The sequence below is a fragment of the Panthera leo genome, chromosome A3 (genome assembly GCF_018350215.1).
Source record: "Panthera leo isolate Ple1 chromosome A3, P.leo_Ple1_pat1.1, whole genome shotgun sequence".
NCBI classification, from domain to species: Eukaryota; Metazoa; Chordata; class Mammalia; order Carnivora; family Felidae; genus Panthera; species Panthera leo.
In genome coordinates, this window is record NC_056681.1 from 74,171,247 (window position 1) to 74,197,258 (window position 26,012).

At 37.2% G+C, this 26,012-nt stretch overlaps 1 long non-coding RNA gene across 4 annotated transcripts in view; it reads left to right on the plus strand.

Moving 5' to 3' along the window:
- The window catches only part of LOC122216071, a 131,212-nt gene that overhangs the window by 15,442 nt on the left and 89,758 nt on the right, over window positions 1-26,012 (plus strand). For 3 of the 4 annotated variants that reach the window (XR_006200677.1, XR_006200680.1, XR_006200679.1), the window contains one exon: window positions 3,185-3,452. This is a non-coding gene — a long non-coding RNA (uncharacterized LOC122216071). Of the gene's footprint in view, window positions 1-3,184; window positions 3,453-12,783; window positions 12,918-26,012 lie in introns of those variants that run through there. The other variant, XR_006200678.1, reaches the window with a different exon arrangement.

Sequence of the window (26,012 nt, forward strand, 5' to 3'; positions counted from 1 at the left end):
GCTGCCTCCATAGAAATAAAGGAGTCTAAGAGGAACAGATTTATAAAGATAATGGGGCACCTTCCAAGAGAATACTACTTGTGTCCCTACTTGTCTTTTTCTTTATTATTGGCAAAAAGATTTAAAAAAAGGGAGGCGGTAGTATGCCTCCTTATACTGGTTGACTATAGTTAGAAATTCTTGGCTTTAAATCTCTGCTCTGCTCTTTATTAGCTGTGTGCACTTGGGTGAGAGTTCTAAGCACTTTAAGTCTGAGTTTCCTGATCTGGAACATGGAAATAGGAACACATCCAGTAAGCTTGTGAATAACACATAGTTTACATTGAATAAATGCTAGCTGCTATTATTAGAATTCTAAAAAGAAGGAAATGCAGAATAGAATTCTAATTCAGTTACTATGTTCAAAAATACAATTTGTTCAAAATTTTCATCAGCTCTTCTGATGGACTGAAGGGTTGGTAGGAAAACATTGATGTCATGTTATAATAATCCAGCTGGTGGTTACTAGCAACCATGCAAACTCTAGAGATTACCTCTTCGACTTAATATCTTAAAGATGTCCTGACTTGAATCCCTTAGACCTGGCTCTGAACCTATAGCTCTGTGCTGTGAATTCAGAGAGATCCACGCAGTGGGTCAGGATAGTTTACAAAATACAAAAGATTGTTTTATATAATGTCAAGTAAATGGAAACAAGGCTGATGACTTCAGTGAAAGTCATAGGCATTTTCAAGGGAGACCAGTAGAATTTATTTATTTATTTATTTATTTATTTATTTATTTATTCTCTCTTTCTGAGAGAGTCAGAGCGTGAGGGCGGGAGGGGCATAGAGAGAGAGGGAGGCACAGAATCCGAAGCAGGCTCCAGGCTCCAAGTAGTCAGCACAGAGCCCTGTGCGGGGCTGGAACTCATGAACTGTGAGATCATGACCTGAGCCGAAGTCGGACACTCAACAGACTGAGCCACCCAGGTGCCCCCAGTAGAATACATTTATAACTTGAGATAATTTTAAGAGTTTTCCAGAATTCTAGTTATGTGTATTAACGTGCTATTTAGGTGCTTTGGAGTCTATAATGTAAATAAAAATATTTTCTGTCATCATCATAGTAATTGATTCTTGCAAGAATCATCAATGGAGCTAAAACTAGTGGGTAAAAATCTGAGGAGTAACAGATTTGACTTAGATCAATCTCATCTAAAATTTAGCTTCCTTCGGTTTTCATAACAGTTCCAAAATATCTCTCCTCAAGTCAGTCTTTTTTCTTATATTTGTCCTCAATACACAATACATTCACTGACTTCAAAAAGTTCAAAAAGTAATGGAAATCTCATTTATTGCTGTTCAGCATGGGAAACACTCCTGCAGCCTTTGGACCATGGAGAATTCAGTTCCCACCAGAGGGCGCTCGGTTGTCACTTAAGTCACCATTTTGGGTTTTGGGACTTCCTTTGTAACTCAAAAAGTAAAATGGAATTTTTATTTTGTACATTTGTAGGTGAACTTAGAGATTTGAGGATTAATGTAACTAACATTTTAAAGCTTGGGTAGGTCTTGCTTTTACTTCCAGGTTAAGGACAATTACCTAAATGACATATCAATCAGAATCCCTTACCAGAAACCAAAAACCAAAAACCAAACAAAAACAAAACAAAACCACTATAGAACACAAAGCAAAACAAAACAAGTGAACGTCCATTTTTTGTTTTATTTTGTTTGTTTTTTTCAGCAAACACTTCCAGTCTTGGTTCATTGCAGGTTTGAGAGCCATAGTTTCTTCTTCACCTCATTCACTTACTCTGGAATTAGGTCATGAAAGGAGAGTTGGGGCCAGGATGGGAGAAACTCAGTTTCAGGGCCTAGGTGCAAGGTGCTGACACTCCTGTGAGTCTTGCTTCTTTCCCAGAATGGTCTTGCCTTCCTTGAGACTGTGTCAGGTGTTCTCAAAGTCTCTCCACCAGCAACATCAGCATCACCTGGGAACTTGTTAGAGGGCAAATTCTTGGGCCTTACTCCAGACCTACTGAGTCAGAATTTCTGGGGGTGGTGCCCAGCAATCTGCATTTTAACAAGTTCTCTGAGTGATTCTGATGTATGCTACAGTTTGAGAACCACTAAGCTAGACACTTTGTTTTTGCAAGGCAAGCTGCTTTTGGGCAATAGGAGCCTCAGGATTATTGTTTAGTTTCCATTCCAAGAATTAGGAGCAGACTTTCTCTAGGCCAGGTCTCAAAACTTTTAGGTAAAAGGTAGTATCAAAGTGGTTTTCTGCCTGCTTCAAGCTTCCAGAGAAACTTGTTTTTCACCAGTCTAAGCAGAGGTACCAGCCCATGGAAGGAAGTTTTGGAAATAGATCACTCACATGTAGAAGGAACCAAGAGAATCCGTTAAGAATTTAGGAAGGAAGTGTAGTGTGATGGTTAGGCCTACAGATTCTGGATCCATCTTGCCTGCTGTGACAGATCTGTGTGATCTTGGGCAAGCTATTATTGTTTTACCTGTCTAGAACTCAATTTCCTTATCTGCATATTAGGGATGATAATAGTACCTATGTCATATGCTTGTTTTGAGAACTAAATTAGACAAGATTTCTAATGTGATGAGAACAGACCATTGGCACAATGTAAATGTTTAGAAATACTGTGCTCTCCACAGCACAGGCCCCCGTACCATCCTACCAGCACAATACTGTCCCTTTTGGCTAGCAGCAAAACAACCATAATCATACTTTTTCCCCAATTCTTAATGGGAAAATCTTAATGTAAACGATCTCCATCACATTTATACAGGTGACAGGAGTCCTAGGAGCTCCTTTGGAATCAGAACTTTTCTTTTAATTTCAGCCCTCCTACCTAATAGATGTTCAGCTTTGAGCAAATTACTTAACCTCTCTTTAAATCTCACTTTCATTTTTATTTGTAAAATGGGATTATAATTCACATCTTCTAGGGTTTAGTGTGGGAGAAAGGAACACAGTCAGTGGGCAAATTGTAGAAATAAAGCACCGTTATCTGTATACTACTGTTCCCAGGAAATGCCATAAAGAGAGTAGGATAGTTCTTGGCACATAAGAGGGCTCAGTACACATTTGTTCCTTTTCATTCACAGCTTATACATTTTGAGTATTTAGGGACCTTTTAAATCACCAAAGCACTAATTATGTTCTCGTACTGTTTACTTTTCAGCTTCACACTTCAGCTCCTGAATTTCTGGCCTGGAGTGACTGGGAGAGTCTTGTTTTCCCTTCTTCTCACATGGGAACCTTTTGGGCTAGATTTTCTAGTCAGCTCTTTCCCGTTTCTTTAGGCCGACTTGCCCCCAAGATCACACAACTCATATTTTTCATTTTAGAAAATTTGGAACATTTCAATAAAGCATAAATAAGAAAACGAACATTGCCAATTCCTCTCCAAAAGAAAACATCGTAAATGATTTGGTATATTTCCTGCTAGACTTTCCTACCTTTGCTTCAATAAAATTGCTATCATAAAGTATGTTCAATTTTCCTTCTTGCCTTGGGGTTTCTACAGATGTGATCCTCCTGGCCTGGCATGTCCTTCCATGGCCTAGGATGCTCCTTATTTCCCCACCCCTTCATCCTATCCCAGCCACCCCTGATGTTTCAGATGAGGCCAGGTTTCTGTATTAGACATTTTTAAAGCATGCTATACTCTTTCTGGACTTACTTCTGGTTCTTAGTGATATACAGTATTTACTGGGTGAGTGTGTGAGCAGTATTTATCTCCATGACTAAACTGTAAGCTCCAGGACAGTAGGAACCATGTCTGGTTTACTTACAACTGCATTCCAAGTGCCACCACAAAGCTGGACACATAGTGTATCCTCAACAAATGGTTTTCAAATGACTGAATGAGTAAATGAAATGTGTTGTAAGCATTTCTCCATCATGGGCATGATCTTGAATGTCTGGGTTTAAGTGGCATGATTTTAACTTGTACATGGCAGGGTGATAGGTAAGATGGTCTTTTAGAATTTCAGAGCACTCTATGGATTTCTAAAGCAGCCTGTTTTGGTGAGAGGGATCTGTAGGCCAGGAATCAAGAGACCAATGTATTCCTTTCTGCTTTACCAGTTCCTGTGACCTTGAGTAAGTCACTGACCTTCACTAAACCACATTTTCTTTTTTCTCCTCTATTTCTCTCTCAAGGAAACTCATACATAAAATAAAACAGTGTGTGTAAAGACACTTTTCAAATTATAAAGAGCTATATAAATATGTCCAGACCATTTAAAAGATATTTTTCTTGATAGAGCCACTTGCGATTTTGCATAGAGGCTCCATTTTCAAACTTGAAATTGACTCTGTTGCCAAGAAAATCTCCTATTTCAAAGCTTAATGGTTAGAAATAATTGTGAGTCTGAATGTCTTAAATAGCCAAAATACATTAACTACTATTTTATTCCTTAAAGACAGACATAGCAGAGTTTGTTTCAATTTCATACTTGAAGATTGCAATAAAATAATTATGGTGAGTTGTGAAAATAGAAACTTAGATTTACGTTTCTTTCAAATTTCAGTTGGCTGATGCAGTCAAGATATTTCTGACAGACTAGCCAATGCATGTAACTTAAATAGATTAAAAAGAAACTTTAGTTTTTGAATATACTTTATACCTTATTCAACAGTCAAGGAATATGATAAGATTTGGAAATTCCAAAATGGAGTTAATATCTCTGTGACAGGATCAGTGTTCATATTTGAAGGCAGGATGGAAGAAAGAAAATTTCCCACCAGTGTGTTACATGTTAGGAACTGGAATAGGTCACCCCATGACTAAATTTTATTGGCTGATTCTTTGGTAGTTTTCCACTGCCTCTTAAGCAATTTCCTTTCCATTTTAGGTTATGTGAAGGTGCTTGAAATGTACACATTGAGGAGGTAAAATATTTCAGAGAACAGATAAAAATTGAAAGTATGATAGAAGAGAACAGTCTCTTACACTCTGTGGAAATTGTGAGTTCATGGATAGAATGAGGCAGTGTTTGCTGCTTTTATTTATTAATGACTCCAACACACCATATTGAAAGGTGAATTTTTTTTTCTCCTTCTTCATAGTACCAAATAGTAAATGCATAGCATTTTAGAAGAGGAAAATCCTTTAAATGTCTAATGTCCTTGTTTCATAAATAATATCTGACATTTACAAAGAAATTTACAATTGCTTCCAGATAGTATGGTTTCATAGACTCTTCACAACTCTGTTACTATCCTCAGTTAAAAATGAGGAAATGAAGACTCAGAGAGCTTAAATGACTTGTGTAAGGTCACAGAGATGATGATAATAATGATGGGTAATATTCATTGAGTGCTTGCCTCTGTGCAAAGCCATCCTCATGCATGATCACACTGAATTCTCACAAGAGTCCTAACACCTTATACATAATACATTACAAGCTGAAATAATAAATCAGTGCTCAGAAACTGAAAATATTTTTTCACTGAATGCTCTTCTATAGACACAAGATAAATATTGAAATTAATGTGATTCTCTTTTTAGCTTGTGTTGTATATGAAACTGATCAATCAAGTAAATAGTATTCTCATTTTGCAAGTGAGAAAATATGGAGAATTAAGACTACCATAATAGCATTGTGGTAGCTCATGCTCACAAGCTGAGGCAAGAACCCAGTTTTCCCCAACAGACCAAGTTTCCTTTCTTTGCCATGTATTTCAGAGTATTGAGTGGGCAACTGGCAACTAGGAGCAAAGTTAAGGACAAAGTACACCATATTCTGAATATTGAGACCAGATATTACCTGTAGGATTTAATGAGTCAGACAAATGACTCTCTCTCCCTCCAGGAAACTCGTCCCTGTACCCTGCCCATCATCATCTGAGGCTGAACCACTCCTCAAACCCTATCTACTTTTTGACTAGATAAGGGGAGGTGGACATGGTTAGAGTCATGAATTTTGGCCTACTGGAAAGCACTGTGGCTTCCCCTTTGAGGGTGCTCTGAGAACCATCTACAGAGACTGGGATTAAAAGAAGATAATGATATCTCTAAAAAAAGTTTATTTTGAGAGAGAGAGAAAGAGAGAGAGCAGGGGAGGAACAGAGAGAGGGAGAGAGAGAATCCCAAAAAGGCTCTGTGCTGTTAGCATAGAGCCCGACACAGGGCGCGATCCCGTGAACTGTGAGATTATGACCTGAACCGAAATCAAGAGTCGGATGCTTAGCCGACTGAGTCACCCAGGTGTCCCAGAAGGTAATGATATCTTATTTCTTTGTCATCAAACCATATGATTGATCCCAGTGGTTGTATCAGTGAAGGAACAGATAATCGAAATGAGACAATAGGGCAGAGAGAAGTGAGCTAGCAGAGCAGCCTGTGCCTACCTTGTGACATGGCAGTGATATGTGAGCCTCCCAGAAGTCAAGAAGCCTCCATGAAAAGTAGCTGGACTTGAGCTGACTTGTCAGTACCCTCCATAAGAGGCCGTAGCAACTGGGGAGTATTAGATCAAGGTGAAGACTTTGTCCTGCGGACACCCCTCAGTAGTCTCTAAAGAACCCTCACATGTACCCCATGGAAGAGCCAGTGTCAGGATGTCTGCCACCCAGAGGCCAATAAGCAGCATCAGCCAAGAGAAAGCCCTAATGCAGCACTGAAAGAGACACTTGTCCCTTTCTATCTCTGCTTCTACTAGCAGCTCCAACCCTCAAGCCCACCAGTCGAGAAGGAAGGATGGAAAAGTGAAGGGGAAACCAGTCCCCTTTCCCGTGTCAGGCCCTAGTCACAAATGGTTTGGCCTACAGGAAGGAAGGGGCTGCAAGTAAAGTTTTAAATTGGACTGGATTTCTTTAACATAGTCGTATCAAAACTGTAGGAGCTGTCCCAGAATGTTGTTAGTGGTTGGAAGTTGTACTCTGAATTCAGGCTATTTAGAATGGCTATTACATTTGCTACAAAAATATATGTAATAGTCATGGCTTACCTGGAGAGCTATGTATCCTTTTCAAATATGCAGAAAGTTTTATGAGATGATATTGTCAGGAACCAAGTAGAATCTTTAAAATCCTTCATTATTGTATGCTCAAAAGGAATGGAATTGAGAAAATATGGACCAGTAAAAAGACAACCCCCTCCTTTCTTCTGATTATTCCTTTTCCTACAGCAGGTATCTTGGCATCTGACCTGCCAGAATGAAGATCTTTGATTCCAAGTCAGGTAGTTCACTTTTGCATAAGAAAGCATGACTGATAGAGTCAATCAAACAATATTTAACAAGTGTCTACTATCATGAAAATTATGGGAATTAAAAGCGCATAAAAATGGTTCCTACTTTCAAGGAGGTTACGATCTAGATAAACACATACTCATCAAAGATAAGAGAGTGTATGACAAGTGCTAAACGAACAGAAGTGACAGCAAAAGTACTGTCTGAATTGAGATGACCTGGATGCCTTCTTGCATTGGTCATCAGATCAGAAAAGGTGAGACTTGAGCAATGCCATGAAGAATGGGTAAGAGTAAGTGGGCAGAGACAAAGGGCTGCTGTATGAGGAAATGGGCAGAGATCAGGGTGGTTTGGAGGTCGCACCAGAAGGTATTGAGTCCTCTCAAACAAATTCTTCATTAGCCAACTTTTCTTTGCAAATATTGGAAACCTAATGCAAATTGGCTTAAAAAAATAAAGGACATTTATTTATTGGCTTATGTAGCTAAAGAGAACTAGAGGTAAAGGGGGCTGTAGAGGTGCATTAATTAGGGCTGTAGCTCCATTTCTCCACTGTTCTCATAGTCTTCTCTTTATTATCAGCTTGGTGTTCTTGTTGGTTGCAAGATGATTCCTCAAGTGTATAAGTTAACTATTGCTGCATAACGATCACTTCAAAATTTATGAATTAAGCAGTCAACGTTTCTTATCTCACAATTTCTGTGCAACAGGTATCTAGGCATGGCTTAGCTGAGTGGCTCTATCTCAGTGTCTCTCACAAGGCAGGAGTTAAGATGTCAGCCAGGCTGTGGTAAGTCATCTGAGGCTTCACTGGGGCTGGAGAATCTACTTCCAAATTCACTCATTTGGCTGTTGGCTGGAGGCTTCAGTTCCTTATTAGATGGGCCTATGTATGGGTTTCTCATGTTATAGCAGTTGGCTTTCCAGAGAGCAAGTGATGAGAGAGAGAAAGGGGTAAGGAGAGGGAAAAGGAGGAGAGAGAACCCTGTATGTTATAATGTAATCTCTGAAATGACATACCATCATTTCTTTCCCACTCTATTGGTCATACAGACCAATTCAGGGACACTGTGAAAGGGGTATTATTCAAAAATGTGAATATCAGGAGGCTGGAATCATTGGGGCCACCTTAAAGTCTGATTACTACATCTGGCTTATATGATTCCTCATTCATATCCAGGAGAAGAGACTTGCCTCTTTTAGCCACTGAACAAAACTTCTCAGATTTGCTCTGATTGTACCATCCTTAAGCCAATTACAGTGGCCAGGTGAATAACAGCTACTGAGTGACTTAGGTTTGGGTTATGAGCCAATGTTAGTTTCAAGGAATACAGGATGACCATGATTGGCTTAGACAAATTAAGGTCCACCTGTAGTGGGAGATGTGTTTTGCTGCCAAACAGCATGGTTGCTCCACGAAAGGAGTGGGTGATATGTTTGGGAGGCATCCACAGCGTCCTCTACAGTCTGCCTCTGGCTACTCTCAGCATCCATACATATCTTCCTCCCTACCCATACACTGTTAACATGCATTTACAGCCTCTGTCTAAAGGGAGACAATCCAAAGTCCAATTCAAGCTCCAAGTCCAGCTTCTCTGGGGGTTGTCTATCTCTATCAGGTATGGATACCATTCTTCACAGTTATTATCTAAGAGGTCCACTTGTAACACAACCAATATGGAATTGTGGAGAAAGAACAGGATAACTTCAATAAAACTTTCAGTGGAAAAAGAGAGGCTAGAATACAATACATAGCTTTTCCTGGTCCACAGCACACATCATAATTTACTGGACAGGAATTTTAAGCTCCTTGCCCTGGTTAGAAGAGAGAGTCTGTGTAGGGAGGATAGGAAGTGAGGTCCCAGGAACTAATTGCTGCCAGATTGTTGAGAACCTTTTAGAACTTTAGCCTGTAGGCAATGTAGAAAGAAAGAGGATCATTGAGCATTTTTGAGTAGGGTAGTGAAATGGTCAAAATTGCTTTGGTAAAATTAATTTGGAGGCATTATGCAGTATAAATTCACAAACTCCTTAAAATAATGCCCTGGGGACAAGTTTCCTCACATAAACTGAAGGTGATGCTTGCAAAAGAAATGTTAACAGATTCCACAGTAAAAATCCATGTATAATCCAGGTTTGTCTCTTTCCAAATAGAAACTGTAAGTTGTTTCTAGGCACCTACATGAAACAAACAGGGTGGTTCACGTTGTGTCACTTCCCTGGCATTGATTCCAAATTAGAATGAATGAGCTTTTAAGACTGTTTTATAATAGAAAGGTAGAATTGGTAGGTAGAGAGTGATTGGGACTAAGTTTAACTTGAAAAAGTAAGAAAAAAATTAGTAGGGAAAGCTTTTTAGATAAAAATAACCCTTTATTTATGCATGGTGAAGTAAATAAAAAAATTACTGTTTTGTTTTTTAAACATTTTATTTTTGAATAATCTCTATACCTAATGTGGGGCTTGAACTCATAACCCCAAGATGAAGAGCTGCATGCCCCACCAACTGAGCCAGCCAGGCACCCCTAAAAATTACTGTTTACATTATTTTACTACTGTAAGCCCAATGCAGTTATCTGGTTAAAAGTTTGTGTAGACTGTGAAGCATTTGTATTTTAAAGAATCAAGCTGGGGCGTAAGTGAGGCTGTGAGCACGCGGTGTCACCTGCCATTGTGAGGGGTCTTTACTAATTCAGGACATTAAGGAATATCCTCTTCATAGTGATAAAGCCTGTGAGATTTCTCTTCAGATGGTCTGGAAGAAATCCAAGAAGGGAAGTGGTGGAAATATGGATTATTCCTATTCGAAACTTCAGATTATTAGGATTGGATTTGTATTTTGACTTATTCCTAAGAAACAGATGATAGAACCTCCCTCCCAACCCCAACACACACACACAATAAAGTTGTTATTTCTCTAGTCTACAGCCTTGAGTGAGTATGAGTGAGTGAAATGTATAAAAGAAAACATTTTTTGAGGTAGGAATAGATTCATCATTGAGTTTCCCTGCCAAATTCAGAATTAGATAGTGGAAAAATACTATTTATTTTGAGTTTGTGAATCTGCCAGCGAACTGTTGGGAAAAATAAAGACAAGCCAGATGAGGACTTGGGTTATGGAATGAACCATAGATGACATATGACTGAACTTTTTGAAAGAAGAATATAGTTTTTCCTACTTTTATTTCCCAGTTTTAGTTTAGAATCCTTAATAACTTTGATTTGCAGCATGCTTTTCTATTGTACTGAACTATAGCAGCAAAATGGAAAACACAGCATACTGCAGTGTTGAAATCGACCTTAAGGGTTGGGAAATTGAAAATATCAAGTTTCCATAGTAACACTAATTTAGTCAGATCACACATGTTGTTTCTGAGCCATTAGTTTACTCTTATGATGTTAAAAGAACATAATATTTGCTCTGTAATGTGGTTAAGTTAATGTTACAATGCAAAGCAATTTCATATTTTCTGCATGTACATTTTATTATGGTAGGCTTGACATTTGATTGCTTGTAATATTTAAAAAAATGTGAAAATGTTCTAAAAGCTTTTTTAAAAAAGTATCTTAAGATAATTAAACAGGAAATTATGAACATATCATAATTAGAAAAATAAGGTAAAGATTAACTGAATTTTGTAAGTTTGCATCAGCATTTTTTTATGTTTGTTTATTTTTGAGAGAGTGAGAGAGGACACAGAGCATGAGTGGGGGAGGGGCATAGAGAGAGGGAGACACAGAATCCAAAGCAGGCTCCAGGCTCTGAGCTGTCAGCACAGAGCCTGACACAGGGCTTGAACTCTTGAACTGTGAAATCATGACCTGAGCCGAAGTTGCATGCTTAACTGACTGAGCCACCCAGGTGCCCCTTGCACCAGCATTTATTGCTGAATTTCTGAGAATTTATTTGGTCTTCCAACTGGATAGCTTTTACATGATCTGATTATAATTCTCACAGTTACCACATTCTTTGTGATATATCCTTCACATCTACTAGGAATTTGTCCCAATTCCTTTTAGAATTCCCAAATTCATGAATACTACTATAGGCTGGTTGTGGGGGCCTATTATTCCACAAAGAAGCCTTTTCCTCCACAACTTTATGAGTTACCACAAAGATAATGATCTAGAGAAGGGCAAAGCTGCCTTCTCAGTGGGTCCTCCTCCAGTGCACACACCAAGCATATCTTTATGACTGGCCCTCATATATTGGTCTTCTATTGTGTGTGGTTCAAATCTGCTTCTCAATAAAATGACAAAATGCTACATGCCATATATTCAAGGCCACTCATGATTGAGGATATTTATGCCTGTGTTTATAAGCAAAATTAGTCTGTAGTTTTATCTTCTGCTGCCGTTCATGAATATTAGGGTATAAGCTACCCAAATTTCCATTCAGTTTACTAAAATTAAAAAAGAAAACAAGTAAATTCAATGAAAAAAAATAACAGTCATGCTTTTTGAGAGATAATTCATTTGGTTGACTGGACTGTTCACTTCTTGCCTGAGTCTAAGTAATGCTGAGAAATTTAATTCAATACAAGAAATAGCTACTGAATGTCAATTATGCTAGGCATTGTGCTAGGTACTAGGGATATATTGATAAATATGTATCGTAGTAGCAGTAATAAGTTGCATAGTGGGTAATAGTGCTTGGCACTTGGTAATCACTAGATACACTTCAGCTATTATTACTATTATTATTATTATTTTGAAAAGGAGAGAGAGAGAGAGAGAGAGAGAGGAGGAGCTGTAGTAGTATTCATGGGAACAGGAATAGAGAGAGAGAGAAAGAGAATCTTAGCTCAATCCTGCAACCGTGAGATCATGACCTGAACTGAAATCAAGAGTTGGACGCTTCATCAATTGAGCCACCCAGGAGCCCCTATTATTACTATTATTATCATTATTTGTATTCCATGTGCCAGTACTTACTTACTTCATTTAATTCTTATAGCAACCCTGTTGAAGTTGTAGTGAATTGAAGTGGTATTACCTTCACTTTTATAGCCCAGAAACTGGGGCTTTTAAAGGCTAAGTAACTTGCCTGAGATCACCAATATGATAACTGGTAGAAGCAGAATTCACACCCAAAATACACTTGACTGCCAAGCCAGTGTTCACATACATTACTCTATCTAGCCTGTCCCTGGCTTAAAGAAGCTCTCACCTAGTTTTTCCAGGAACCTCTGTCCAATAACTAACTTATTCTGAAAGTTTCCAGAGGAGGTCTTCTGGGGCTGTATTCCAGTAACTTATTCCCCTAAAGTCAGTTAGAAAAAAAAGTCTAACACAAATCTCATGTATTACACTTGAAATCTATTCCTTCCTTAGTCTAAAGAAGAAAATATATCTACCCATGTTGCTACCCAAAGTCAATACGTTCTAGTATTTTCTCTGATGTATACTTATAAAATTCATTGTTCAGTGGGGGGAGGGCACAAGTTATATTGTGAAAGCTTTGTTTTTCTGGATTTCTCTTTAATGTTAAAAAGCTCTGTTAAGGAACTGAATCTTTTGTTGTCTATTTGGATACTCTTTCTGCCCTTGACTTTGATCGTGTTTCAACATTATTTTCCAGAGTCTTCTGACTGCCTGCTCATGGGATACGTTCTCACCTTGTAGTTTTTAAATGCTTTGTTTTCACACCAGATGATGGGCATAAGAGGTCATGAGAGGATGGGAAGAGAGTCAGTAAATAAAGCGAAAGCAAAGGTATGAACATTTAGGGCCAAGTTTAGTGCATAACTTCTCTTGTGTGAAATAGCTTTTTTTGTGGTTAAAAAAAAGCTATCATTTTGGGGGAACCATGACAGAGTTTTGGATGCTGAGGCACCAGGGGAAGGAGTTTAAGTAGACTGAAACATAGAAAAGATACAGAATGAAGGTAGGGTAATTATTGTACTGCTACTAAGAGGCATCCTAGGACTTGACTATAGTCTTATATGCCCTTCAGGGTAAATGACATTGTAGAAAATCAACCTGTTTCTTCCAAAAGGAGAAATTGTTCAACATTTCCTCTTTTTTCTTGTCCAATGGCTCTTATAAGTAATGTTTTCAAACTCTAGATTAAGGGATTGTGCTCATATTTCCCCTAAAAATAAAGCCTTATGAGCACTATATACTTAGAATTGAAGTTCTTTGTGAAAGATGGGTGAATACCTAAAAATCAGGCAACTTTCTGAAAGGAAAAGTAGTCTTTATTTTAAAGGAAGAAAATTCCAGTGCATACCAAGTATGACACAAGGCTAATACCCACCCAGTGGCCAGATATATTTTCCTTAGGGATTTTGTTGTGTTTATTCCTCTAGCATTTTTTCATTCCTGACTTTTGGGGTGGCCCTTCTGTGAAGAGTTTCCTCATCCCAGCTGTTATGATGTTTAATATAGAGTTGCCAACTTCTGATCTGGCGGTTCCAAGACACAGGGTGAGGAAAACAAAGCTTTCCAGCATTTTGAATCCTATCCCCCACCCGCACTGGAATTAGTGCTTTCATCTCTGGTCAATCCTGAATTGTTTTCAACCCTAGCTTCGTCTCTGCTCTCCCCCGGAATAGCAGAACAATTACTAATCATAAAGATCCATGTTCATGTCCGGAGTTCAAATTACTTATGCCTCACACAAACCTCAATTCATTTCTCTTTCCTCTTCTATCTCTCCCCTCTCCTCTCCTCCACCCAAGTAAATTAGCTGATTTTCTTTTGGGGAAATATTTACTTTAAAGAGCTGGTTTTTTTTTTTCCAAGATAAAAATTAGATTCTGGTTTTTAAATGAAGTAGGGTGTAATTTTTTCTTAGGAAAAACAGGATAATCATCTGGTTTTGATCCTAATGTTAGTCCATGGGATGGCTTGACATTTCCAATATGGAAAGTCATGGTATTTCGTTTTAGAAATATATAAGGATGGCTGTTCCCTGCTTCTCCCTCCTGCTCTCTAGCCTTAATTGTTTAATGTTAAGGTAGAATGGTCCTGACTGGTCTTGTGTTTTATGCCTGGCCTGCAGATAAGGAGTTTGGGATAAGCAGAACTCAAACTCAAAGGTAGAAAACAAGGCACAGATATATGAAGAAACAGCCCATTTTACCAAATGTGGAAACACATAAATCTTAACAGTACTGTACCTTGTTGCTTTCTTCTGGTACGTTCAGCATGCTATTATACTGTGAATACTTCTGGCAACAGAAGGTATTTAGGAGATCAAATGGTGAAATAGGAAAATGTTCTTTGGTTTTCCTACTGCCCCCAAGTGTCTGGTACAACATGGCTGTTCCCATATGGCTGTGTTTAAGGACCTCACCCTCAGAGCCCTCACAAACTTGCTTTTAGACAATATCTCATGCTCTGGATCTTTTCTTCGTTGTTACCATCCAGAGGAAGGATGGGATTCATTGACCTGAAATAATTGTGTCTACTTCCCTTATACACACCTGTTCCTAGATACGTACAGGAAGGTAGACGGTTGGAAAAATATTAGCATCAATATAACATTTTACACTTTTACAATAGGAATGTTTTAGAATTAATTCCTTATCCCCAAATAAACTCTACTTATATAACAAATTAGTGGAAATTTCAGATGATGTCAGGATAATTGGATAGGTATCTGGGAGCAGGCAGACCTTCTAGTGTTTTACAGGATTTTATGCATAAGGTCAAAGCTGCCTTGGAATCTTCACTTGTTTTCTATTGAGAAAAGTCCCTATTACCTCCATAAAAGGGTCTTAATGCAAGCTTCAAAGAAAAATGCAGATTTGTAATGAAGGAAGAATGGGTCCTTATTCTAAAGATATTTGGCCAGGGGTGCCTGGGTGGCTCAGTAGGTTAAGTGTCTGATTTTGGCTCAGGTCATAATCTCACAGTTCATGGGTTTGAGCCCTGTGTCAGGCTGTGTGCTGAGAGCTCAGAGCCTGGAGCCTGCTTCGGACTCTATCTCCCTCTCTCTCTGCCCTTCCCCTGCTCGTTGTCTCTCTCTCTCTCTCTCTCAATCTCTCTAAAATAAATAAGCATTAAAAAAAAGATGTTTGGCCAAAAAATACAAAGATTAAATGGTGTCCCCAATATTTCATAGCAGTCTAGATGAGGACAACCCGGATTCCTATACTGTTTTCACTGTATTATTCTAGGACTTTTGTATGCTTGACAACTCTTGTTCACATTTCTTCTCTTTTTCCTTTTCTGCCTCATCGGTATTATTTATACTTTGTTTCCATATATGAAAAAATATTCCTTCCAAACAGTTAAAATTCCTATAAAAGTGCTTTTTTGTTTTTTAAAGAATGAAGGTAGGTACGAATCTACTTTTGCAGGATGGAGAATATTTAGGAGATCCAAGTCATATTTATATTATTATTGATATTGACATTATACTTGACTCATCCCTCAAAAATCACATATGGTGGAAACCTTTTATAATTGCTTGTGTTGAGTGGATTTGAGTGTCTCATTTACTGATGAGGCATGATTTCTTTGGAATTCTTTTGTTTATGAAAATATGCTTTGTATATCATCTACCTGAATTTGTATAATAATTAACTTTTGCAGAACTTAAGAAAATAATTCCTTCCTGTTTAAGCACTAAAATGTGCTTTTTAAATTTTATACCAATATAAAGCATAATTTTGTTTAGTATTAAGGAGCTGCATTGGTCAAAATATTAAACTATTTTTGGTTTGTTTACTCATTTTCAGTTGTCAAAATAAGCATAATTGGAAACAGCTGCCTTGAGATTGTTTTTGACAACTCTTCACATTCAGATCTAACATGGATAACTTTAAGAAAATGAGCCTTATCTAATTATGATTTTTCCTAGAGTATATAGTCAGATTGCTATTCTGCAAATTAGAAGATAATTAAAAACAGAAACTGATCATTTAAAAAGTAGTACCACGGTTTTATAGAAAGACATTTTCCATGGCTTTCTCATTTTTACATAAATTGATTAGCTTCATTTGGCTATTTTATACACATCAACATTTTACTAATCTTTGGGATGATTAAAATGTAAGATTAATAAGATTAATGAAGTGTTTCCCTACCCTTTTATTCTTGTCCTCAAGCTGTAAACTTTTTGTAATTTCCAGGACAGCTTAATAATATGATTTGATATTAATTAGTAAGAGATTTAGAAATTTTCAATATTTTAATACATTTTGTGATTAAATAAGTACATTTATTTTAATAGTTCCTCGGGTTAATTTATCTCACTCTAAGTGAGCTCTTGATTAAATTTAGAAATTAGGAAACTATTGGAAATATTTTTTTAAATACAAGTTTTATACAAAATCCTATACTATTGAATAACTTTTAATTCTAAATTTATCCCTATAGTACTTACAATTTATTTTTGGAATTTAAAAAAGAAATATCATGTGCTTAGATATTCTCTGGTCTCTCCTAGACCAGAGAGTTTGGCAAAGACCAGAATAAGGAGAATCAAAGACACCTACGATGCATCTGAAAGTATGGGAACTGCTAATTTTACTGTTAATGCTAGGATTCCATTCCTATGTGCACATTAACATAACTCAAAAAAGAAGGAATTGGGCTCAAAAAAACTTTGATTTTACATGGCAATATGGTAAGGCATAAAGAACACTGGACTATGGGTTGATGGTCCTGTGTTCCAAACTTTGCTTTTCTTTAAGCCATTTCTCTAGGCCTCATTCCCACCCCCCCGCCCCCCCCAGATGTAATGATGATGGTGGATTAGATGAGTTTCCTGTTTTCACCCTCTTTGATATTTTGGAATATTTGGAATGCAGTCTACAACTGACTCCCTCTCATGTTTCCTACACTGTCCAGCTCAAACATTTTGCATTTTCCTCAAGGTCTACACTTTATCACACTCATTGACTGCAGATGACTGTAATTCTGAGAACGACAAAAATAGCACATCATGAACCACAGTAAAAACAGAACCAAGGCAACAACACTTTGTTTAACACAAGCCCCTAACTAATGAAGACTTTCTGAGTCCTTACTGAGAAGTCCTTGATGAAAAAAATAATTCATCTCCAACTTCTGCCATCTATATGTAGTAGGTGGTGATCCTTGCCCATATGGTAACCATATGAGGAAATGACTGCTTTTGCCCGCCATCAACAGATTTCCTGTTACCTTGGTAACCTTGCATTTTTTTCCCTTCAATACCTGCTGTATTCTTTGTTTGGGGAATCAATTCTATTAATGATTGGACTCCATTATAAGACTCCATTATAACATTAAAAGTAAAAATACTTTCTTTTTTTAAAAAGATCTACTCTTTTAGCAACTTTCAATTATGCAATATAGTATTATTAACCGTAGTCACGATGCTGTACATTACATTTCTCATTACTGATTTATTTTATAACTGGAAGTTTGTACCTTTTGACTTCCTTCACTCATTTCTCTGACTGCCATTTCCCCTTTCCCACCTCTTCCTTTCCTCTGGTAACAAGCAATCTGTTTTCTGTATCCATGAGCTGGGTTGCTTTTTTCTTTTTCTTTTTTTTTTTTAAGATTCTACATATAAGTGAGAACATCTGTATTTGTCTTTCTATGACTTAATAGGTGACTTATTTCAGTTAGAGTAATGCCCTTAAGGTCTATCCATGTTGTCACAAATGGCAAGGTTTTATTTTTTATGGCTGAATAATATGTCATTCTCTCTCTCTCTATATTTAACCTTCTATCTATCTAGATCTATCTACATATCTATAACATATTTTCTTTTATTTTTTCTTTTAATGTTTTTATTTTTTTAGAGAGAGAGACTATGAGCGAGGGAGGGGCAGAGAGAAAGGGGGACAGAGGATCCAAAGTGGGCTCTGCACTGAGAGCAGTGAACCCGATGTGGGGCTTGGACTCATGAACTGTGAGGCTCAACTGACTAAACCACCCAGGTGCCCCTCTGTATTTTCTTTATCCATTCATCTGTTAATAAATACTTATGTTGTTCCCATGTCTTGGCTTTTGAAAATAATGCTGCAATGAACATGAAGGTGCGTGTATCTTTTTGAGTTAGTTTTTCCATTTTCTTTGGATAAATACCCAGAAGTGGAATTGCTGGACCACATAGTTCCATTTTTAATTTTTTGAGGAATCTCTACACTGTTTTCCATAGTGGCTACACCAATTTACATTTCCATCAACAGTGCACAGAGTTTTCTTTTATTAATGTTTTGGTCTCTGAGTTTTTAATATTGTACACTTTGCTATCAAAGATCCTTCTGCCTCAAATAGGGTGTGTTCTTCCTCCTTTCGAAGACTAGCTCCTGCACTTGTGGTGTTCTGTCTCTCAGAACATTGTTCCCTCTACTCTGAATACCATCTTGCATCTTTAATATTTCCTCATTGTAGTCTATTTGTCTGAAATCATAGTACTCTTCTTTATCTGGAAAAAGGCCCTTTTCTTTCGATTTACTACTCATGTTATTTCCCTTTTACTACCAAAAGTCTTGAAAGGACCGTATTCACTTTCTCTGCATTAGGGTGATCCAGAAATTCCAAAACTGTTTGTAGCCTGACTTCTGCCTTCAACAATCTGCTGAAGCCACTCTGTTTAAGGTGACTAAAAATTTTTCCATCACTGAGCACAATTGCTTTCTCTCAGTCCTCCAAACCACTGCTGGAAAAATACTGAAAATCTTTCCTCCTTTGGCTTCTTTACATTATGTTTTCTGTTTTCCCCACCTTTCTGCCAGCAATTATTTGTCTCATCTTTCTTCTATAACTTTAGTGTTTCCTCAAAGATTTGATCAATTTGATCTTAGCATCTTTTTCTTCATTAAAAATGTTTTAATTAATTAATCTATCTATTTATTTTCGAGAGAGAGAGTGAGAGAACGTGAGGGAGGGACAGAGGGAGAGGGAGAGGGAGAGAGAGAATCTTAAGTAGGCTCCACACTCAGCGTGGAGCCTGACACAGGGTACTCTCCCACAACCCTGGATCATGACCTGAGCACAGTTTAGCAACTGGATATTGGATATTCAAATCTTTTCCCTATTTTTATTCCTGTGTACTTTTTCCTTGTTATTTGTAGCAGTTACTTATATTCTGGATAATAATTCCTTATTAGTTATATGCATTCCAAATATCTTTTCCTATTCTGAGAGTTCTTTACACTCTATATTGTTGTTTATAAGCAGTTCTTAATTTTAATTCATCAGTCATTTTTTCTAATATGAGTACTTTTTGTGCTTGTTTAGAAAATCCTTCCTGGAGTGCCTGGTTGAGCATTATACTCTTGATTTTAGCTCAACAGTCAGTTGAGCATTATACTCTTGATTTTAGCTCAGGTCATGATCCCAGGTTGTGGGATTGAGTCCCATGTTGGGCTCCACACTGAGCATGGAGCCTGCTGTGGAATCTCTCTCCCTTTTTCTCTCTCTCCCCTGCTTGCACTCTCTGTCTCTCAAAAAAAAAAAAAAAAATCCTTCCCTTGTCCAAAGTCAAGAAGAAATAATCCATCCTGTATTTTCTAAAATTTGCTGGATTTCAGTTTTGTGCATGATCTTAGAGTCCAGTTTCATTTTTTTCATTGTCCCAGTATCATCTTTTGGAAAGTTGATTCCATCCTCACTGCTCTGCAGTGCCATCTCTGTCACAAGCCAGGTGTCACACAAACCTATTTCTATGGTGTTTCTCAGATCTCCTGCTCTATTTTTCATCTACTTTTCTGTCCCTGTGCCAATACCGTAATGTTCTGATTACTATAGCTTTGTAATATGTCTTGTTGTCCAGTAGAACAAATTTTCTTCTGGACGTTTTCTCTTCAAAAGTACTGTTATGAGCTGAATTGTGTCCTTCCCCCAAAAGATATACTGACATCTCTAAAACTTCAGAATATGACTTTTTTTTTTTTTTTTTTGTAAATAGGGTGATTACAGTAGTAATTCATTAAGATGTGGTCATATTGGAGTAGGGTGAGCCCTCATTCTTTTTTTTTTTTTTTTAATATTTATTCATCTTTTTTTTTTTTTTGAGAGAGGGAGAGAAACAAAGTGCACTCATGCTCATGCAAGGGAGTGGTGAGAGGCAGAGAGAGAGAGGGAGAGAGAATGATGTGGGGCTCAGTCTCATGAACTGTGAGATCATGACCTCAGCTGAAATCAAGAGTCTGATGCTCAACCTACTGAGCTACCTAAGCGCCCCAGATGAGCCCTTATTCTAATATAATGGGTATTCTTATAATATGCTGGTCATATAAAGACAGAGGCACAGGGAGAAGGCTACGTGACCATGAAGGCAGAGATTGGAGTTATGCAGCTGCAAATCAAGAAAAGCTGAAGATTTTCAGGAAACCGCTGGAAGATAGGAAGACACAAGGAAGGATTCTCTGTACAGGTTTCAAAGGAATCCTGTAACACCCGGATTTTAGAATTTTCGCCACCTGAAATATGAGACAATAAATTTGTTATTTTAAGTCACCCAGTGGGTGGTACTTTATTACATAGAGCATCTCCAGGAAACTAATACAAGCGCCTTGATTGCTTTTGGCCTTTTGCATCAATATAAATTTTAGAAGTAGTTTGTCAAGTACCATAAATCTTGTGATTTTGATAAGATTGCATGAATCTACAAATAAATTTGGGGAAGAAGTTACATAGTTTTACTATTGAGTGTTCCAATAGTTGAATCTAGTATTCTTCTCCATTACTTAAGTTGTCTTAAGTGTTCTGAACAAAGTTTTATGATGTTTTTTGGGAATGTTTATTTATTTTTTAGAGAGAGAGCACACAAGCAAGGGAGGGGCAGAGAGAGAAGGGACAGAGGATCCAAAGCAGGCTTTGCGCTGACAGCAGAGAGCCCGATATGGGACTTGAACTCACAAACTACAAGATCATGATCTGAGCAGAAGGCAGATGCGTAACCAACTGAGCCACCCAGGTACCCCTCTAAGATTTTCTTTATAAAGGTCTTAGAAATCTTTCATTAGATTTATTCCTAAGTAATTGGTAATGTTTAATGCTATTGTAAATGATGTCTTTTGTAAGCTTAGGTTTTCCATTTGTTGCTCGTATAGAGAAGAAATAGAGTTTTTGGACATTGAATTAATATTCAGTGACTTTACTAAACCTTCTTGGTCTAAATTATAACAGTTTATTTGGGTTTTGTATAAAATCATTATCATCTGTAAATAATGATAGTTTTTTTTCTCTACTTTAGTTTCTTATTTTTAATTTTTTAAATTTCTTCCTGAATGGGTCCTCCCCTACAATGTTGATTAGAAACAGTGATAGCCGGGTACCTAGGTGGCTTAGTTGGTTAAGTGTCTGACTCTTGATTTTGGCTTCGGTCATGATCTTATGGTTGTGAAATTGAGGCCCGGAGTCAGGCTCTGCACTGGGTGTGGAGCTGAAGTCTGCTTAGGATTCTCTGTCTTCCTCTACTCCTCCCCGTCTCTTTCTCTCTCTCACAAAACAAAACAAAAAACAAAAACAAGAACAAAAACAAAAAAACAACAAAAAGAAACAGCGATAGCAGTCTTCCTGGTCCTGTTCCTGATTTCCAAAGGAAAAATTTTAGCATTTAAATTAAGTGTGATATTTGCTGTATGTTTTGTAAATATCCTTTATCAGATTAAGAATATTTCCTCCTGTTCCTTGTTTGCTAAGAGTTTTATTTGGTTAAATCATAAGTGAGTGTTAAATTTTATTAAGTGCTTTGATCTGCATCTATTGAGATGATCATATTATTTTTCTCTAATTTATTAATGTGGTGAATTACATTACTTAATTTTTGAATATTAAACCAGCCATGAATTTCTAGGATAAATACACATTAACCATGATCTATTATTATTTTTACATGTTGCTAAATTAGATTTATGGATATTCTATTAGAATTTTTGCATCTCTCTGGTCATAAGTGAGTTTGGTCTGTAATGTATTTTTCTTTTCTTTTTTTTCTCACAGTTAAAAATTTTTAAATAATAAACTTTGGTTTTCAGAGTAATTGAACAGAAAGTAGAGTTTCCATTCACCCTTGCCACCATCCACAATTTTACCTATTATTAAAATCTTGCATCAGCATGATACAGTTATTACAATTATTAAACCAGTATTGACACATCTTTTTTTTTTTTTTTTTGTAATAACCTTTCTTATATTGTCATTGTCAGGTTTTGGTATCAAAATTATGCTAGCCACATTAAATGAATTAGACAATATTTCTTATTTTTCTATTCTTTGGAAGAGTTTATGTAAAATGGGAATTATTTATTCTTTGTATGTTTGGGAGAACTTAAGAGTAAAGTCATCTAGTCCTGGAATTTTCTTTGTGGGCAGGCTTTTTTAAAAAATTACTGACTTAATTTCTTTAACAGTTATAGGACTTTAGAGTTTTCTATTGCTTTTGATGCCAGTTTGATATGTTTTTCTATGATTTTTTTCTACTTCATTTAAATTTTCAAAACTTACTGGCAAAAGATGTAAATAATATGCTCTTATTATTTGTTTACATGTGCAGAGTCAGTAGTGCTGTTCTCTTTTTTACTTCTGATATTTGTTATTTGTTCTTTCTTCCTTTTCCTGATTAATTTCATAATAATTTTATCAATTTTTAAATGTTTATTTTATGTTTTGAGAGAGAGAGAGAGAGAGAGAGAGAGAGAGTGCACAATCAGTGGAGGGGCAGAGAGAGAGGGAGACACAGAATCCAAAGCAGGATTCAGGCTCTGAGCTGCCAGCACAGAGCCCAACATGGGGCTCGAACCCACAAACCGTGAGATCATGACCTGAGCTGAAGTCAGAAACTTGACCTGAGCTGGAGTCGGACATTTAACCAACTGAGCCACCCAGGTGCCCTAAATTTTATCAATTTTGTTAATCTTTTAAAAAAGAAACTTTTAGTTTTGTTGGTTCTTCTTCATTAGCTGCCCTTTATCTTTATTATTTCTTTCCTTCTGCTTTCTTTAATTTTATTTTTCTTCTCTTTGTCTAATCTCTTGAGATAAATATCTAGCTTATGAATTTCCATTCATTCTTTCCCTTTTTTAAAAAATTTAGATTCAAGTTATTTAACATATAGTGTAGTATTTGTTTCAGGGGTAGAATTTAGTGATTCATCACTTACATAAAACAGCTAGTGCTCATCCCAGCAAGTGCCCTTCTTAATACCCATCACCCATCTAGCCTATCTCCCACCCATCTCCCCTCCATCAACCCTCAGTTTCTCTATGTTTAGGAGTCTTATGGCTTGCGTCCATCCATGTTTTTATCTTATTTTATTTTTCCTTCCCATCCCTTATGTTCATCTGTTTTGTTTCCTAAATTCCACATATGAGTGAAAATCATATATTTGTCTTTCTCTGACTGACTTATTTCACTTAGCATAATACATTCTAATTCCATCCACATTGTTGCAAATAGCAAGATTTCATTCTTTTTGATTGCCAAGTAATATTCCATTGTGTATATATTATATACTGTATCTTCCTTATCCATTCATCAGTTGATGGATTTTGGGCTCTTTTCATAATTTGGCTATTGGTGATAGCATTGCTATAAACATTGGGGCACATGTGCCCCTTCAAATCTGCATTTTTGTATCCTTTGGATAAATACCTAGTAGTGCAGTTGCTGGTTCATAGGGTAGTGCTATTTTTAACTTTCTGGGGAACATCCATACTGTTTTCCAGAGTGGATGCACTAGTTTGCATTTCTACCAACAGGCAAAAGGGTTTCTCTTTCTCCACATCCTTGCCAACATCTGTTATTTCCTGAGTTGTTAATTTTAGTCATTTTGACAGGTGTGAGGTGGTATCTCATTGTAGTTTTGATTTGTTTTTTGGGTGTTGAGTTTCATAAGTTCTTCATAGATTTTGGAAACTAACCTCCAAAGTGCTATACACATTCAATGAGTGATGTTGAGTATCTTTTCATGTGTCTGTTGGCCATCTGCATATCTTCTTTGGAGAAGTGTCTATTCATGTCTTTTGCCCATTTCTTCACTGGATTATTTGTTTTTTGGGTGTTGAGTTTCATCAGTTCTTCATAGAGTTTGGATATTAACCCTCCAAAGTGATACACAAATTCAATGCAATTCCTAGCAAAATAATGCCAGCATTCTACACAAACTAGAACAAATAATTCTAAATTTAGTTTGGAACCAGGAAAGACCCTGCATAGCCAAAGTAATGTTGAAAAGAAAAACAAAGCTGCAGGCATCACAATTCTGGACTTCAAGCTGTATTACAAAGTTGTAATCATCAAGACAGTATGGTACTGGCACAAAAACAGAAACACAGAGCAGTGGAATAATAGAGAGACCCAGAAATGGACCCACAAATTCATGGCCAACTAATCTTCAACCAAACGGGAAAGAATATCCAGTGGAAAAAAGACAGCCTCTTCAGCAAATAGTGTTGGGAAAACTGGACAGAAACATGCAGAAGAATGAAACTGGACCACTTTCTTATACCACACACAAATAGATTCGAAATGGATGAAAAACCTGAATATAAGACAGGAAACCCTCAAAATACTTCAGGAGAAAATAGGCAGCAACCTCTTTGAACTTGGCCCCAGCAACTTCTTACCAGACATGTCTCCAGAGGCAAGGGAAGTAAAAGCAGAAATGAACTATTGGAACTTAATCAAGATAAAAAGTTTTGCACAGCAAAGGAGACAATAAACAAAACTAAAAGGTAGGGCACTTGGGTGGCTCAGTCAGTTGAGCATCCAACTACAGCTTGGGTTATGATCTCATAGTTTGTGGGTTCGAGGCCCATGATGAGCCCCATGTTGGGCTATGCACTGACAGTGTGGAGCCTGTCTCCCTCATTCTCTGCCCCTCCATTGCTCTCTCTCTCTCTCTCAAAATAAATAAACATTGAAAAAAAAAAACAACTAAAAGTCAACCGACAGAATGGGAGAAAATCAACAAAATTAAAAGTGATTATTTTCTAATGCATTCAGTTTATATATTTCCTTCTAAGTACTATCATAACTGCATCATAAAGTTCTAATATTCAGGTTTTTATTTTTTATTTATTTTTATTTTTTATTTTTATTTTTGTTTTTTAAAATTTATTGTCAAATTGGTTTCCATAGAACATCCAGTGCTCATCCCCAACAGGTGCCCTCCTTAATGCCCATCACCCACCCTCCCTACCCTCCCACCCCCCATCAACCCTCAGTTTGTTCTCAGTTTTTAAGAGTCTCTTATGGTTTGGCTCCCTCCCTCTCTAACTTTTTTTTTCCCCTTTCCCCACCACCACCGTCTTCTGTTAAGTTTCTCAGGATCCACATAAGAGTGAAATCATATGGTATCTGTCTTTCTCTGTATGGCTTATTTCACTTAGCATAACACTCTCCAGTTCCATCCACGTTGCTACAAAAGGCCATATTTCATTCTTTCTCATTGCCACGTAGTACTCCATTGTGTATATAAACCACAGTTTCTTTTTCCATTCATCAGTTGATGGACATTTAGGCTCTTTCCATAATTTAGCTATTGTTGAAGTGCTGCTATAAACATTGGGGTACAGGCGCCCTTATGCATCAGCACTCTTGTATCCCATGGGTAAATTCCTAACAATGCTATTGCTGGGTCATAGGGTAGATCTATTTTTAATTTTTTGAGGAACCTCCACACTGTTTTCCGGAGTGGCTGCACCAGTTTGCATTCCCACCAACAGTGCAAGAGGGTTTCCGTTTCTCCACATCCTCTCCAGCATCTATAGTCTCCTGATTTGTTCATTTTAGCCACTCTGACCAGCGTGAGGTGGTATCTCAGTGTGGTTTTGATTTGTATTTCCTTGATGAGGAGTGACATTGAGTATCTTTTCATGTGCCTGTTGGCCATCTGGATGTCTTCTTTAG